The sequence below is a fragment of the Elephas maximus genome, chromosome 6, assembly GCF_024166365.1.
Source record: "Elephas maximus indicus isolate mEleMax1 chromosome 6, mEleMax1 primary haplotype, whole genome shotgun sequence".
Classification (NCBI taxonomy): domain Eukaryota; kingdom Metazoa; phylum Chordata; class Mammalia; order Proboscidea; family Elephantidae; genus Elephas; species Elephas maximus.
Genome location: NC_064824.1, coordinates 93,083,916 through 93,099,435, shown reverse-complemented (window position 1 = coordinate 93,099,435; position 15,520 = coordinate 93,083,916). Strand labels below are relative to the sequence as shown.

Genomic DNA, 15,520 nt, shown 5'->3' with positions numbered 1-15,520 from the left:
TTGTGAAGATGGTGCAGGACCAGGAAGTGTTTTGTTCTGTTTACATAGGGTCACTATAAGCCAGAACCAACTGGATAGCACCTGTCTTAGTTATCTAGTGCTACTATAACAAAAATACCACAAATGGATGGCTTTAACAAAGAGAAATTTATTTTCTTACAGTGTAGTAAGCTAGAGTCCAAATTCAGGGCATGAACTCCAGGGGAAGACTTTCTTTGTTTGCTATGGAGGAAAGTCCTTCTCATCAATCTTCCATTGGATTAGGAGCTTCTCGGCACAGAAACCTTGGATTCAAGGGACACACTCTGCACCTGGTGCTACTTTCTTGGTAGTATCAGGTCCCCATGTCTCTCTGCTCGCTTCCCTCTTTTATATCTCAAAAGAGATCCTGTAGATTGAGTCAACTCATTAGCATAACTGCCACAAATTTCATCTCATTAACATCATAGAGATAGGATTTACAACACATAGGAAAATCACATTGGCTGATAAAATGGACAGTCATTCAATACTGGGAATCATGGCCTAGCCACATTGATACACATATTTTGGGGGGACACAATTCAATCCATAACAGCACCTAACCGTAATAACAATATTCTATTACATTATATTGCATTACATTACATTATGTTACATTATGGAAGAGCAAAGTGTCCAGTATCTGGCCAAACCGCTGAGAACCATAGCCTAGCCATATCGACGTGTAAAATTAACCATCACAGAGACCAGACATCCATTTAGAAGAAAGGAGTTTGCATAAGTCCCTGTTACCGTGGAGAGAGGAGTGACTTATTATCCCTGAGATTTGTATTCTGGATATAGATTTATTATCTCTGTTCACAGTGTCTTTTTAAGCATCTTTATTCAAGGGTTATCTGAGTTACTGATTGACTGACATATGTTCCTGTATAGCATTTTCTTGGGTCAGGGAACGCATTTAAATAAAGCAAAGGAAGTTTGACAATGAGCACATGATCATGGGACCCATGGATTCTACAATATATGGCATCATTTAGTAGATTTTGTCCTGAAGGAACACTGAAGTATTTTCTTAGAATCATAGCGCAGGTGCTAGTTTAAAAATACTATCAGCAATGTTGGGACGCTGTTACTCCAGACATGTTAATGTACTTTGAACCAATGGCTAATATACAGGGCTATTTCCTTGAGCTTGACTTCATCCATGTCATTCAGGTCGACTCTACTTTGATTAGGCAGCTCTTCCCCTCTTGTATTTTGAGTGCCTTCGACCTGAGGGGCACTATATCAGAAAATATTTTGCTGCTAGTCATACATTTTTCACTGGATAATTTTTTCAGAAGTAGACTGCCAGGTCCTACTTGCTAGTCTGTCTTAGTCTGGAAGCTCTGAAACCCGTCCACCATGAGTGACATTGCTGGTATTTCAAATACCAGTGGCATAGCTTCCAGCATTACAGCAATATCCAAGTGACCACACTATGACAAATTGGACCAATAAGCAACACCATGATAAACACAGAAAAGATTGAAGTTGTCAAGGATTTCATTTTACTTGGATTCACAGTTAATGCCCGTGGAAGCAGCAGTCATGAAAACAAACAACACCTTGCATTGAGCAAATCTACTGAAAAGGACCCTTTTAAAGTGTTAAAAAGCAAAGATGTCACCTTGAAGACTAAGGTTTGCCTGACCCAATCCAGGGTGTTTTCAATCGCCTCATATGCATGCAAAAGCTAGACAATAAATAAAGAAGACTGAAGAAGAATTGATGCCTTTGAATTATGGTATTGGCGAAGAATATTGAATATACTGTGGACTGTCAAAAGAATGAACAAATCTGTCTTGGAAGGAGTATAGCCAGAATGCTCCTTAGAAGCAAGGATGGCAAGACTTCATCTCACATACTTTGTACATATTTTCAGGACAGGGACCAGTCCCTGGAGAAGGGCATCATTCTTGGTAAAGTAGAGGGTCAGCAAAATAGAGGAAGACCCTCGATGAGATGAATTGAGACAGTGTCTGCAAAAATGGGCTCAAGCATAACAACGATTGTGAGAATGGCACAGAACTGGGCAGAGTTTCCTTCTGTTGTACATAGGGTAGATGTGAGTCAAAACCAACTAGATGACACCTAGCAACAACATTTCCTTAAGCGGTAGATTACATGAGTCCAGGAAACAAGGAATGGAAGTAGGAGTTGGACTTCTCATGGTCTAGCCAAGGACCTACTTGGGGAATATGTGATTCTTGTTCCCAGAATTTTGGGCTGGATAGGATTAGAAGTCCTGGTCTGTAGTGAGGGTGCACTTCCATCAGGGCATCAGTATAATTCCAATGAGCTTAAAGGTACAATTTTTACCTGGTCATTTTGGGTTCTTCATACCAATAGACAACCAGACAATAAATAAATAAATAAATAGTTACTGTTGTGGGATGGTGATTGTAGACCATAATCATTATAAGAAGCTAGGCAAGACAGGGAAGGGCATGTCTGAAACTCAGGGGATTCATGGAGGGATACCTTGGTGCTTCCATGCTTCATTAAAAAAAAAAAAAAATCAGGCAGGCTATTATACCAACCATGTCCTGGTAAGTGCAAGGTACCTGGGAACTCATCCATCATGATGCATATTTAGTAACATTTTTAGAAAGAAACATAAACCTGTAGAAGTGCTGGCTAAAGATGAGGGGGGAGGGTGATGAGGAAGAAGGATGGTGAAATATTCATTATGGTGTAGACACTATGGCTTTAAACACTAACCCTCCCTTTCTAAGGCTTTTTGGAGATTTTGCTTATTCACCATCCTGCAGTGCCAGTGATAGAACAGACTCACTGTGGACGATCTGACTAGTATAAAGAGTTGATGCCAACACAGCATACATGTATACATGTTTCTTTCTAAAGTGCAATTCTTATCCTGACATCTTCTCAATGCATCCTAATAAATAGAATGCAAATATAAGGAACTATAAAACTACTGGTAAAAAATGCATCAGTTATTAGCTAGGACAGGAGAGGAACATAATATTGTACATGCTCTTTGTCAAATATTTATAAATATAATTTCTGTATTTTTTGTTTATAAAGAAGTTTTGAATAAATGTTCCAAGGAAAATAACAGAATATTTTTGCACATAACAATGGCCTCTGTTATGTATTCTAAAAAGCATTATATTATGAGCTAAATAAATAGTGTATGTAAACTCAAATTGATGGTGACCTAAATGGAATGATTTATGGCAAAGAACACTAAATGTTTTTTAGCCTGAAATTGAGTGACTCCATGTTAAATAAGCACAATAAGTTTCCTGCCATACATTATATTTGATCAGTCAAAATATAAGTCTGCTTATGATTTGCTTGGCTTACTTTAATCTATTAATTAAACATTGTCTAATCTGTGAAATATATGACTTTTTTGGCAGCTGCGCTCCACAAGGATTTAATTCCTGAAATGACTAAGTCCCAATCCACTAGCCATCCAATTAATTGTGCTTCAGCACTAATCATATGCTCTGCAGATTTCTCTGGTTTTCACCCTATTTCCAGAAACAGAAATGGTAATGCAGATTTTTATGTTGGTATACAGAAATTAGGACTCTAAACTCTGAAGAAGTGGATTAAGTGAGGCAAAATAAAGAAATAAAATGAAAACAAACTCAATTTTTTAAAAGTTAAAACTGCTTTTAAATGCCTAGCTTCTTCCAAACTTTGATCAACACCAAATGTGGTTACTATCTGTGTCCGTATGAATCATTCATCAGTTACAACCTTTTCAGCTTATTTTGACTCTATTTCATCTGGCATGTGAACTTTGACTAAGGGCTTCAATGTTAATCCATATATTAAATATTTGTAAAGCTTAATTCATTTATTCATTATTGGTAAAAAAATAAGTATAAATAGAAGCTTTAGTATTTTATTTCTTCATTCTAATAATACTTTTAGTAGTATACTAGCAAGAATTTAAGAACCCCAGAAGATAAAACACTGACTGAAAAAACAGAAGATAACTATTATATGCATGAAATTGAATTCTTATTATAACAACTGTAAGCAAAATTTCCATTACAAGTCTTATATTTACTATTAAGTTGGTCAGTATAATAAAATGCATTAAGCCCATAAAAAAAAAAAAACCCAAACCCAGTGCCTTCGAGTCGATTCCAGCTCATAGCGACCCTACAGGACAGAATAGAACTGCCCCCATAGAGTTACCAAGGAGCGCCAGGCGGATTCAAACTGCCAACCCTTTGGTTAGCAGCCGTAGCACTTAACCACTATACACCAGGGTTTCCATTAAGCCCATAACATATATAAATGTATGTGTAAGAAACCTAGACTTTAAACAGTTTCTGGCTGCAGGAACTTAGTTTTGCTATTTCTTAGCAATTTTAATTGACAAGATCCACATAAGTCGACAAATTAGTCACCTTAAATAAATATTAATGACCTGAATTTTGCAGTTGGAAGTGATCAGCTATAAGACAGATGGCCTGGAAGATAGGAGGAAGACTTGTATATAGAAGATGTTTACTGACATAATTTTCATATAAGGAGAAGGTTTGTATTTATGTAAAAATAAAGTTTCTTGAAGTTGATAGAATATATTCATGGAAATGAAAAACACCTGGACATAATTTCCTTCTTAAGTTCAGTTCATTATAATCTGAATCAAGTAGAGTGTAGCAAAATATCTCCTTCCTGCGTGCCATAAGGAAACCCTGGTGGCATAGTGGTTAAGAGCTACATCTGCTAACCAAGAGGTCATCAGTTCAAATCCACCAGGCACTCCTTAGCAACTCAATGGGGCAGTTCTACTCTGTCCTATAGGATCGCTATGAGTCAGAATCAACTCCATGGCATTGGGTTTTGGCAACGAGCATGCCATAAATAAGAAAGATAAGCAAAATAGGATTGAGGTTTTGACACCTAAAATTATGACTACTACTAGGGTTTCAAAAAAAGTTTATTTGCTTGTTTATACTTTATCCAGATTCTATTGTTAGTTTGTTTGTGAGAGGGATGCTATGCAAAAAAGACTACTCTACCATTGTCAGAGGGTGAGCCCCCTCCATGAGGTATTTGCAGTTCTCTGTAATAGGTTACGAACTGAACAGAGAACAGATGTGCCATTTTTAGGGCCACCAACAATTTAAAAAGGAGCCTGATGGCCCAGCGGTTAAGTGCTCGACTGCTAACCAAAAGGTCAGTGGCTCAAATTCACCAGCTGCTCCATGGGAAAAAGATGAGGAAGTCTGTTTCCGTAAAGATTTGCAGCCTTAGAAGCCCTATGAGGCAGTTCTACTCTGTCCTGCAGGGTCACTATGAGTTGGAATTGACTCATGGCAACACAGTTTTTTTTTGAACAGTTTAGAAGCATAGATGAAAACCATAAGAAATAAGTTGAAGAAAAAGAAGTTGGAGAAAAAAATGGAGACACTTTTCTGCCTCTCAGTTTCATTGGGAAGCTGCTTTCCCACTTACAGCCCATGCCGAGCACTTAACCGCTGAGCCATCAGGCTCCTTTTTAAATTGTTGGTGGCCCTAAAAATGGCACATCTGTTCTCTGTTCAGTTCGTAACCTATTACAGAGAACTGCAAATACCTCATGGAGGGGGCTCACCCTCTGACAATGGTAGAGTAGTCTTTTTTGCATAGCATCCCTCTCACAAACAAACTAACAATAGAATCTGGATAAAGTATAAACAAGCAAATAAACTTTTTTTGAAACCCTAGTAGTAGTCATAATTTTAGGTGTCAAAACCTCAATCCTATTTTGCTTATCTTTCTTATTTATGGCATGCTCGTTGCCAAAACCCAATGCCATGGAGTTGATTCTGACTCATAGCGATCCTATAGGACAGAGTAGAACTGCCCCATTGAGTTGCTAAGGAGTGCCTGGTGGATTTGAACTGATGACCTCTTGGTTAGCAGATGTAGCTCTTAACCACTATGCCACCAGGGTTTCCTTATGGCACGCAGGAAGGAGATATTTTGCTACACTCTACTTGATTCAGATTATAATGAACTGAACTTAAGAAGGAAATTATGTCCAGGTGTTTTTCATTTCCATGAATATATTCTATCAACTTCAAGAAACTTTATTTTTACATAAATACAAACCTTCTCCTTATATGAAAATTATGTCAGTAAACATCTTCTATATACAAGTCTTCCTCCTATCTTCCAGGCCATCTGTCTTATAGCTGATCACTTCCAACTGCAAAATTCAGGTCATTAATATTTATTTAAGGTGACTAATTTGTCGACTTATGTGGATCTTGTCAATTAAAATTGCTAAGAAATAGCAAAACTAAGTTCCTGCAGCCAGAAACTGTTTAAAGTCTAGGTTTCTTACACATACATTTATATATGTTATGGGCTTAATGGAAACCCTGGTATATAGTGGTTAAGTGCTACGGCTGCTAACCAAAGGCTATTTTTGAGGGCAATGATATTTCCCAGCATGGCTAGCACAGAGATACTTGTTACTGTTCTTATTTTGGTCTATATTGGCCTCATAAAGCTCATAACCTTTCACGACCTTAGCATAAAATAGGTCAAATGATCATCGATTAAATGTTTTAAACCTTACAATGCCTTACATTCATGTGATTGGATCTGGAAACCACACATTGCAAAACTTTTGCATTATCGATTCAATAACACAGCAGAAATCATTATCTGCATGTGTCACTGGCCATTTATTGCTGATACTGCTGAGGAAAATACAGGAAAAAAAATCATACCTGGTTTATATATCACAGACTCAATTTTTAATTTGCCCTCCAGTACAAAAGTTTTCTCATTTATAAATTTTGTTTGACCTGATAAGCAACTAAAAAATAATGAGAGTCATAACTAACTGGTATTTTCCCAAAAGCTATCTGAAGCTTTGACTGATCTTTCAAGCACTCCCAGAAATATTTTACGAGCCTCTGCTGCATCTTCTCAGAATTTTTGACCAAGTTGAACCTGTCACGAATTTGAGGTGGTTGGTCTACATACAAAATATGCAAATTAAAACATTACCAAAATGTATTAAATGCTCCACTGAAAAACTCATGAATCAAGCATAGGCTAGGTCAGGTTGAGTTCTGTTTATTTCATACCGCTCTGGTTTATTTACTATCTCAAAAACCCAAAGGAGTTTTTAAAGAGCATTTAAAGATGCTCAAAATATTAGGTTTGAGAAAGAATAGTGTTATTTTCCAAATAATGTATGCATCGGAGAGGGGAGGAACAAATGCTCCCACAGGCTCTTTACTCACCTAAGTCCAATTCAGGTGTTAACGCTGGAGAAGGAAGCAGAATCTTGATCTCTGTTTCCCATCCCATGTTCACTTTAGCTAATTACACGGAAGTGATAGCAAAAGGGTGATGAAGAAAAAAAGATGTTCCATTTGCAGACTCCAGTTTTTTTCAAATGCAAAGGTACCAAGCTGGTCTGTTTCAGACATATATTTAAAGCATTTAAATTAATTCAGGATCTTATGTTAGCTATTGCTTGAGAGTATAAGACAGATATCAAAGTTGTAGCAGTCAGAAAAAAAAAAAAAGGTTAACAATACATATCTACTCTATTGTGATTAAAACCCTTTTAAGACCCAATTATTATTTGCTTTGAATTTTTTTTGGTACCATGCATTTTCGTTAATGGAAGCATGCTGAATCATTGAGTGTTGTTGAATTTCTCGTAGGTAGTATGGACTTTTTTTTTTTTGCTCCCTCCGAGTCCCGAGGGACATATATTGTTCCACTAATTCTACCCCAAACATCCCTTAAAGCCCAAAGGGACATACCATGTCCCAAGAATTTTTTTCAAAATTTGTCTTTCTCCTACCAAAAATGCACACACCTCATATAACACCCTGTAGAAACAGTATATTGCAGCACACATCTGTTTTTTTGGCTTCAGACAGTCGTAACACCCCCTGCTTTGCAGCAGCATGGGCTGTAAGTGGGAAAGCAGTTTCCCCCCAATGAAACTGAGAGGCAGAAAAGTGGGTGGGCAATTGTATAGCCCAACAGCCATGAAAAGGTTATTAAAAATAATTATAAGAGTTCACACTAATGAAGCAAAATATTTTCCACCTTTTGCAGACCTCAATTTATATCATATATTAATATACAAACTTGTCTAATTTAGACATTATCAAGCCCAGTTTCTTATTTCACAAAGCACAGCAAATGGAATTTCAAGAAAGGATTGTAAAACCTCTTCAGATACCTGGCATAGAATATAGAAAGTTCTGTATAAGAAAGTTTTCTGAAAAACTTATGGTTTTGGTATTGATATATTTCAAAAAAGTAATTTGCCTCATATTCCCTTGTTCATTTTCTTTATTATCTTCCTTATGTATGGTTATTTCCCTGCAAATCCAAGCATTTAAGAAATACTATTCTATTTCATTTCAGGTATTATTTTGAAAACTGGTTAATACAACCTCAAAAAAAATAATTGTGAGATTGTTAATTCATGTAGGATAGATTTTCCATTTCTCACTGCTGAAACTCTCTCTTTGGGCTACCACAGACTCTTCTACCCACAACCATTCTATTTGAAGTTGAGACCTCGTAGTGCAACGGTTAAGTATTTGGCTGCTAACTGGAAGGTTGGCAGTTTGAACCTACAAGCTGCTCCATGGGAGAAAGATGTGGCAGTCTGCATGTAAAGATTTATAGCCTTGGAAACCCTATGGGGCAACTCTACTCTCTTCCATAAGGTCGCTATGAGTCGGGATCAACTTGATGGCAGTGGGTTTGGTTTTTGTGTTATTCCCATTTTAGGGGCTGAGAATATTAGAAGGCAATTCTCCAGATAACTGACATTTTTATACTTGAACTAATTTTGCCAGCATGATTGGAGGATACGTTATTTAAGTTTAAAAGGGAAAAATTCTGAATCTTCGCTGCATAATCCTAGTATCCTTCGTATTAAAAATCAAACTTGATAATAAGGCAAACAGAAAGATTTAGTGAACTATTTGCACCATGATTTATTCAATTACATGTTTTAAACAGGCATACTTTTACATAGATATATTATTATATAAATTTAAGATGCTGAGTTAAAATGTTAATATTCTTTAAAGAGCTAAAAATTGAGTATCTAATATTTCATAATGCAGAATTCTTGATGTTTTCCTCTCTGAAAACGAGCTGTCTTGTACCTTCTGAATTTAATCATTTAGGAGTGAATAACAGGCGTCAATCCTCAGGTGAGAGTCCTTTGGAGCAAGCAAGCACAAACAGGGTGAGATAAGACATTTTAAGATAAGAAGATTAAAGCAGGAAGTTGAAGACAAGGATACATTTTTAAGTCACAGTGGAGAAGAAGAAAAGTGTAGGAGAGCTTTGATCAATGACGGTGATGAAAAAAAGAGTAACTTCAATCAAAACCACCCAAAGCGCTTTATAAGCCTGGAAAAATAAATTACTGTAGCCTGGGCAATTCGGATCAGTAACACGAAAACACTAATAGATAGAAATGAAAAAGCAGCATTGGTCAATCCAGCTATTTTCTGATGAGGCAGATATTTTATTTTCACCCTACATTTCAAATGGCCTTAATAAACATAAATGAAAAAGCAGAATTGGTAAATCTAGCTATTTTCTCAGGATATACTCATTTTATTTTTACTATTTATTTCCAGTTATGATCCAAAGTGCACTGAGAATTGGATTAATTTTATAAACAGCAGGATTGTTTATCATTTGAAGCTATTTAAACTATCATGTAATTTTCAGACTTCCCACCATTTCAGAAAATATGAAATAGTTATAAGTAAAAAAAAAAAAAAAAATCCTGTCAGTATTTTTAAAGCATCATTGTTGGAGGGAAACCTTGGTGGCATAGAGGTAAAGAGCTATGGCTGCTAATCAAAAGGTCAGCAGTTGAAATCTACCAGACACTCCTTGGAAACTGTATGGGGCAGTTCTATTCTGTCCTATAGAGTCGTTATGAGTTGCAATCAATTTGACGCCAATGGGTTTTTTGGTTTTTATTGTTGGAGGGAAAATGTCTGGATTAGTATGTATATGTAAGGTTAACATTTTTGAACACTTATTTGTGTAAAGCACCATTCTAAAGGCTTTGCGTGTTTAATCCTAAAGACAATACTAATGAATTAGGCAATACTGTATTATATCTTCATTTTCTATTTAGAAAATTAATCTTAATTTTAGATTTAGAAAAAACAGTTGCTCAAGAGACATTTAGTTACTTGTCATTAAAACACACAGATAGTGAGAAGTGAAGTCAGTATTTGTACCTAAAGAGTCTGGTTGCAGAGTCTACCTCTTATGAACTTCATCCATCTGTCTGTCCATCCATCCATCCATCCATCCATCCATCCATCCATCCATCCATCCATCCATCCATCCATCCATCCATCCATCCATCCATCCATCCATCCATCCATCCATCCATCCATCCATCCATCCATCCATCCATCCATCCATCCATCCATCCATCCATCCATCCATCCATCCATCCATCCATCCATCCATCCATCCACTCACCTGTATCTCTCACTCTTTCTATGTAAACCAGCTTAAGCAGAGAGCAGTGGTAGAGCAGTTCCCTAAAACTCAGATGATCTGAATCAAAAGCTAGGCCTTTTTGGATCTGCTCTCCTCTCCGCTCTAACTGGCTATGCACTGAAAAATACAGAGGAAGAAACCTAACCTAAAATTTAGAACCACATGTATTATTGAAATAAATAGGACAGATTAAATTAAAAACAATCAGATTTTAAAGGTAGAGAGGTATTAACCTGAGCTAATTAAGTCAGCTTTTTAACATATAATACAATTTGATTGAGATTATGATTAAACTCTTTACTGGCGTCAATTCCAACTTGTAGCAACCCTATAGGACAGAGTAGAACTGCCCCATAGGGTTTCCAGGGAGCGGCTGGCTAGTGGATTCAAACTGCTGACCTTTTGGTTAGCAGCAAAACTCATAACCACTGTGCCACCAGGGTTCTGTGATCATGACTAGCCAGATATAACATTATGTGTGTGTGTTTGTGTGTATGTGCTTTTTGTTACAGTTGTTACAGAGATTTGTATGTACGATACTGTCTCAGCCAGGGTTTCTCATCCCCAGCACTACTGGCATTTTGAGCTGGATAGTTTTGTTGTGCATTGTAGGGTGTTTACCAGCATTCTTGGCCTCCATCCACTAGATGCCAGTAGCATGCCTCCGCAGTGTGACAATCAAAAATGTCTTCCAACATTGCTGTGTATCACCTGGGGACAAAATTGCCCAGTAGTTAAGAACCAATGGTCTAAAATATCAAAATGGACTGGCCAGTGTTTGACATCATTTTAGAGAAGTTTACTGATGTGTGGGAGGTTTATAATTACTCAGCCCTCTGACAGAAGCTCTAAAGTTTGACATAATCGTCATTTACAAAAAGATAATTCGTACCGACAATCACACTGTTTTGAATGACACAAATTGTTTTCCCACATAATTGAGAGTTAACTGGCTGTGGTAATTTGTCCAATCGGGCACGAATGTTTCCTCAGAAAAAGAAAAAAATTAAGTTCTTTCAAGTCTGTGTAAACTCTGTCTGCATATGAAACTGATGAATAATACATACAGGATAAAACATGCTTTGACTCTGGTTCACAGACCTGAGATCCGAAGAAAGGCAAAGCACTGTTACAGGCGTGCTAATCATCAAATTCAAATCCTTTAAGCTTTAGGCCTTAAATAGACCAAAACATTAACTATTAGGCATTAATGACATGAAATTTAACAGGCTGAAAACCCAGATGAAACACACAAAAGAATTCATTAAAAAAAAAAAAAATGGATATGAAAGGTATTTTTGGCTATAAATAATGGCTAATTATTTTTAAAAATTATTTTCCAGAATTAAATTATTGTGTGGCAACTTGGATCTTTAGAAACAGTTTTTAAATAAGGATTAAACTTCATAATATAATTTTGCTATTTTATCCTGTATGTTGTTGTTGTTAGGTGCCGTCAACACAATTTTTGACTTACAGCAACCCCAAGTGACAGAGTAGAATTGCCCCATAGGGTTTCCTAAGCTGTAATCTTTATGGACTAAATACAGTTCCTGAATTTTAAGATCTTATAGTTTGAAGATCTTGGCATTTTGTATATCAATATTAAAATATATGTATATATATATATAATATTTAAATCATTTGTCACTTTTGTACCCTGATGATACAATGGTAAGTAATCTTATAAAATTAATAAATAAAGGCACATTTTATTTTTAAAAATCAAGCCACACAACAATTTCTGAGTGGAAGTTGAACTGTTTTTGGAAATGTAAAGCATGTCTTCTGAATTCTGCCTTTGCTTCCTTTAAGGCCCAAGATTTTGAATGATTCGCCTGATACTTCTAAATCACCTAATAGACTGTAGACTGAAGAAAAATTTTCTGTAGACTGAAGAAAAATTGATGCCTTTGAATTATGGTGTTGGAGAAGAACTGAATATGCCGTGGACTGCCAAAAAGAACAAACAAATCTGTCTTGGAAGAAGTACAGCTAGAACGCTCCTTAGAGGCGAGGCCTTTGTCTTACACACTTTGGACATGTTATCAGGAGGGACCAGTCCCTGGAGAAGGACATCATACTCGGTAAAGTAGAGAGTCAGTGAAAAAGAGGGAGACCCTCAATGAGATGGACTGACACAGTTCCCGCAACAATGGGCTCAAGCATAACAGGGACTGTGAAGATGGTGCAGGGCCGGGCAATGTTTTGTTCTGTTGTATGTAGGGTTGCTATGAGTCGGAACCAACTAGATGGCACCTGACAACAGTATTATTCCATAAGTTTATTTTGGGGTTTATCTGAAATGTATGAGAAATCATGTTGTCAACTCAAAAAGTTCATAAAAGTTTATCTAATGAGGGAATTAAATTGATAATAAAGAGATGTGAAAATTAGTCCTTTCCTTGTATTTATTTCTTATGAAATCTCTTCAAAATGATTCAGTTACTCATGAAAGTGAGTTGGATTAACCCTGGATTTTTGGTGATCATTCATTACTCAAAGGTAGTAGGATTTCCAAATCAAGCGGCAAGAAGATATTAAGTTCCATTTATGCTTTTGTGCAATGGTTGAAGTAGGTTGTTTCATAACAAAAGGACAGAGACTTTTTCTGGAACTTGACCTGGTGCATAGTTGTGCTGCTAGTTCTAGGACTTGCCTGGAAGCTAATCTTTTCCTTTTAATGCCAAAGAAGACTAAAACAATAAGCAAAAAAAATCTATTTTGCCATTACTGCTGTAATTTGGGGGAGAGTTTTTGCTTTTCTTTGGTTGTTGTTTATTTGCTCATTTACTTTTAATTAAAATTACTTTCAGGAAGTTGTGACAAAGAATAAAGTTAACTTCAGGGTTGGGAGTGGGGAGTTGAGGAGCAAAGAACAAAATATATATTTAGAGTCATGTTTAAAAGAGTCAATATTGTGAATGTTTTCACATTTTATAGGGATGTTATCTTGCATATTACATTATTTTATAGAGAGTTAAGACCTTAATTTGAATATTTTATATGCAACTTTGTATGACTATATCTGGATGGAAGAGTGAGGAGGATTTGGTCCTTTTTTAATTTGTTTTATTTTATTTTCTACACATAAATTCTTTAGATTCAAATAATACTAGTCTTTGTATATCAGATAATTATTTGCCTATTTTCCTTGCACTTAAGATCCCTGAGAAAGTTTTACTTTATTATTTTGAACAATTTATTTCTCATTTTGTATAGAGTCTTCCAATGCCAACAGTTGTTGATGTCTCTGGGAGCAGATGGTTTGTGGGAGGATTGTTGAGTGATATATTCTGCATTCTGGTCCCAAGACTGCACAGTTGCTGTTGGAAAGGTTACAGAAATGACAACCGGTATAGGAGAAGTTGCAAACCAGAGAGTGAAAATAGCCAGACAACTGTATGGAGAATTTCCAAATAAAAAGACTTTTCGATGAAATCTTGACATCTCTTACAGAAGAAAATGCAGCGACTGCAGGAAGTTTGGATGGTATTAAGGTGGCTGGCATATTGGCAGTGCTTTTCATATCTGTAACAAGTTCGACAATTCAACTTGAGACTGATGGATGTGGAGGATTTTTCCTAAAGCTGCATTTTTTGTGTTTCTTTCTTTCTTTTTTTTTTTTTTTAATGTCCCTGGGTTAAAGGTAATGGGTTTATTCTTTCCCATAGACATGTCATGTACCTGGGTAAACCGGAATATTTTTCTTTCTTTTACTTCCACTCAAAAAAAAAAATGCAATAGCTAAAAGGAAAGTTAAATTATTCTATATAATTTTATTATTGAGATATTCTTTATAAAAACAGGAATATTTTGAAAAAATGAGAAATAGTGTGACCACCAGTGTAGCTATTCCAGATACAGAGAAAAGCAGAGAAGTCATTCCAAATATGAGAATTCAGGTTTCAGTTAGCAATTACTGAATAAAAGAGACTTCATTCTATACATTTTCATTAATTTTTCTCGTTTACAAATTCATATGACACTATATTCATACCTTTTCTCAAGAGATTGTAAAGATGACATATTAGGAAACTATCATTTTTTAATTACTGGCCATTTTTTAATTACCTTATAGACAACATTGATATTTTTATTGTTTATCTAATCCATTGATAGAAAATACAATAAAGAGTATCTAATTAAATTTAAACACATATCAGGAAAAATATTGCTACATAATAGTCATCTTGTTAAAAGCATTGAAGATGGAGGAGAGAAGAAAAAAGTATTCGTGTTTGACAGGTCTGCCCTGTGATAGGCTCTATTATATGTAATTTATATATGTTAACTCAGTTGATATTCATGGTAATTCTATGATATTTATTTCAAACACTTAAGTTGGGACCTAGCTAGGTTAAATAGCTAATGAATTTTTTTTTTTCAATTTATGTAGCAGAGATGAAAATTCAGTCTTGCTGAAGTTCAAAATTCATGTTTTTTACATGGTACCAAATAGACTACAGATTACGGTGAATATCCCTTTATTTTAGCCTTAATGTTCAAAAAAGGCATGCAAAGTAGACATTTCTACAAAAACCCTATTGTGATGAAGATTAAAATGAGTATTGATTCAAAAGAAAGAAAGAAATACTTAGGTATAAATCTAATAAAATGTATAGTATCTATATGAGGAAAATGACAAAATTCCAATGAAAAAATATCAAGGATTTAAATAAGTGGAGTGATATTACATGTTCATGGATAGGAAAACTTAACATTGTTAAGATGACAGTTCTTCCCAACTTGATCTATAGATTCAAAATAATCCTAATCAAAACCCCAAAAAGTTATTTTGTGAATATTGCCAAACTGATTCTAAAGTTTATAAGGGAAGGCAAAAGGCCCAGAACAATCAACACAATATTGGAGGAGAACAAAGGTGAATGAGTGACACTACTCAACTTTAAGACAGTGTGGTATTGATGAAAGAGTAGAAAAATAAATCAGTAAAACAAAATGGAGAGCCCAGAAATAGACCCAC

At 35.7% G+C, this 15,520-nt stretch overlaps 1 pseudogene; it reads right to left on the bottom strand.

The window, feature by feature from the left end:
- Positions 1–15,520, bottom strand: part of LOC126078337 (N-chimaerin-like) — a 63,592-nt pseudogene that overhangs the window by 35,640 nt on the left and 12,432 nt on the right.